Source organism: Falco punctatus (assembly GCF_963210335.1).
Source record: "Falco punctatus genome assembly, contig: scaffold_31, whole genome shotgun sequence".
NCBI classification, from domain to species: Eukaryota; Metazoa; Chordata; class Aves; order Falconiformes; family Falconidae; genus Falco; species Falco punctatus.
The window spans coordinates 997,879-1,001,427 of record NW_027660132.1 but is presented as its reverse complement, the minus strand read 5'-3'; positions in this window follow the sequence as shown (position 1 = coordinate 1,001,427).

The following is a 3,549-nucleotide window of genomic DNA, read 5'->3' as shown; positions in this document are numbered from 1 at the left end:
ACCCGATGGCGTTAAACAAATGCGAGTAGTATGACAAAATGTACACACAAAATAACATTTTAATAGCCAACAAGAATTTGGAAACAATTAACTCTTAACAATTCAGATAATAATGTAAGCTGAGTAAAAAAAAAAATAGAATAGCAATAAAAACAAGCGCCAGGAACGCAAAGATGACGATATGGAAACGCCTTTTATACTTTTTCACCTCCGCCATAAGTTCTTGACGTGAGACAACAGAAAAACGCACCCTCTGCCTAAACAGCAACAGGAAAAAAAAAAAAAAAAAAGATATATATATAAAATTTTGATCTTCTTTCTAATGAACCATATAGGTTAAACGTTTTGAGAACACTCACCTTACAGAATGTTCAGAGGGCGAAATGTCCACTCTAGACCTTTCTTCTCTGGCAGGTGACGTGGTGGTCTGGTGGTGAAAAAACCTTACATTGAAAACTGGGACCTGTTATTTGGCCATAGTGCCATGAATGTTACCATTAACAGACTTACCGGAGTGGTAAGCTCGGGAAAGGGGTTTGGGACTTCATCTGGGCACGCAGTAGCCATTGTTGATCACGCGAATGGTCCGTGTATACCTTTGAACATGCGCATGCGCGATTTTAAAGCCCCACAGAATGTGCTGGAAAAATCTGGAAAGACCGCGCATGCGAAATCCCTATAGTCTAGCCATGATAGTGACGCATTAAAAAAAAAAAAAAAAAAAAAAAAAAAAGAACGTGTTAAGAAAAAGTGTTATTTTTAAGTTTTGGTTTTGTATGTTATTATTATATGTATTACCCAACTACGCCTATTGTAATTGTGACGTATTACCTTGTGAGTGTTATGATAAATGTTGGGATTGTGGAAAAAGGTTTATTTGCAGTGCCGAGAATGAAAGTAGCGTCTAATAAACAATAATAGGATAAAAAGAAAAAGGGGGGATTGTAAGAAACTATGGACTAGGATATTGTTTATTAAGATTTATGTTAAGCATAATGTAAAGACTAGGCACCAGATATCCAGGATGCCTCTTGTGAAAAATAAGATAACCGCCAGATGTCCAGGATGCTGCTTGTAAAAGAGAAGATAACCGCCAGACAGAAACAAGACAGACGACCCCATATAAAGATATAGGAGTAAGGGGTTAACACCTCCACTACATCCAGGATGCTGCTTGTAAAAGAGAAGATAACCGCCAGACAGAAACAAGACAGACAACCCCATATAAAGATATATGAGTAAGGGGTTAACACCTCCACTACTTCATAAACACGAAAGTAAAAAGTATAAAAAAGGACTGTTTAAACTGCTCAGGGCGGCAGTTGGCTCATATTCTACTTGCTATAATTAATAAAATTTTAATTGGATTATGATCCATTGTGGTCTCAATTTATAACATGGTTCATTAGAAAGAAGATCAAAATTTTATATATATATTTTTTTTTTTTTTTTCCTGTTGCTGTTTAGGCAGAGGGTGCGTTTTTCTGTTGTCTCACGTCAAGAACTTATGGCGGAGGTGAAAAAGTATAAAAGGCATTTCCATATCCTCGTCTTTGCGTTCCTGGCGCTTGTTTTTGTTGCTATTCTATTTTTTTTTTTTACTCAGCTTACATTGTTATCTGAATTGTTAAGAGTCAATTGTTTCCAAATTCTTGTTGGCTATTAAAATGTTATTTTGTGTGTACATTTTGTCATACTACTCTCATTTGTTTAACGCCATCAGGTGAAACCATAATAGCAAATTGCATGTTAGTTATAACGTGTTGAATTAATCTTATAAAACATGGAACAGCACATGGCAAAAACAATAAGGTGGCTAATCCACATAACAAATAAAATAGGATTCGTTTTACCCAGGGGCTCCCGAGAAGCCAGGAAAACAAGTCAATATTCGTCTTTCCAAGTTCCAATGGGAACATGGGCTAACTTCCCTGTCTCTGATGTGATTTGTTTAACTACCTCACCATTGTCATCACTTTTCAAACAACAATTGGAAACATTTACTTTATCACAAACACCTCTTTCTTCGGCTAGCAGGTAATCGAGAACCATCCTGTGTTGGTAAGTTGCATTTCACGTCAAAAGCTTTAGCTGTTTGATTAGTAATAATTTCCAAGACAGCCTGTAGACGAATGATATGATTCAGATTGTAGATAGGTTCTCGAGCGCCGTTAATAAGTTCATTAGGATTCCAAGTTGCAGGTCCATAATACTGTATGATACGTTGGGGTGTCCATTCATTTAATAAATATTGGTACCCCCTCAATTCTTGGGAGTCTGGAAAAATCAACTTGCTACTGTTGCCCTGGCTAATTTTCAAACACATTTCACGTTGGCTGAGTCACCTGTTTTATTACAGTAAACAATTTCTGCCCTATCAATTTCTGATTTAGACTTTTATATAAATTATCAGCTCCCCAATACATCTTATTATGTTCTATTACGGCTGTGGTCCATATTAAATTGGATGGTACCACTATACGACCATCCCTCAAATAAGTCCACTTATTTATTTTATCATTCATATCCTGAATTACCTTTAAGTTTTCTTTAGAATAATTTGGCTCTTGATCTGTACTTACAGTTTGGATTTTACCATCTGGTATTAAGGTTAATTCCTTCTTTCCTACCTCTTCTGCTACTTGTATGGCTTCATGGTCGGCCAGGCGGTTTCCAATTTCCAAATCAGTGCCTTAATGGGCCATCTTATGTTCTTCTTTCCTGGACAACCCTCTTATAACAGAGGGGGCCATTCCTCACATCAAGGTCTGGCATGGCATATGTCCCCACCGCTCAACGCCTACTGGGTTGCAGCCAGCAGCAGAGCTCAAGATCCTTCTTGGTGGCAAACACAGAGGCCAACCCAGTCTTGCCCTTGATTGTGGTAGGAGGCACTTGACCAACCTTATTCCTTGTACTTTGTTGTCAATGCAGAGTTTCATCTGCGCATCCCATAACAAGTCACAGTCATGGTAAAACACAGATTTACATTAGTAGAACTACTACAGAGTGTATTTTATTTTAGTTTTTTTTATGCAGTATTCCCCACAGCCTTGCTGACCAAGGGATATTGTTTTACCTGAACTAGGCAGGCCTCCTGTTTATCATTTTTACTGTAACAGGGAAAGCATTTTTCCCTTTACTTGGAATTTACTTTCAGATATACCTGGTTAAAGATTTCTTTTACTTCAGGGAGGTCTTCTCTTCCACTTTTCTGTTGAATTAAAGATAAGCTCAACATTTTAGTTAATTGATCATTTTTAACTTTTGGATTCATTTCCCCTTCTTTAAACGTCTAGATGTTCTAATAAATCTCTTCTCAACAAAGATTTTGGTGAATTTGGCATTCTTATTTGTTTTCTTAGTTTGTACTTTAAAGGTTTCAGGATATTTTCCTGGTGGCCAGCAGCTCCCACAACTGTAACAAATTCTTTTCACTGAAGTTTAACACCAAATAAGTTGGTTTTGTATTCACCAACTTTTCTACATCACGATTACCTTCGTAAAAATCAACTCAAACCTTTATCCAGTCCTATTCACAACTGACTT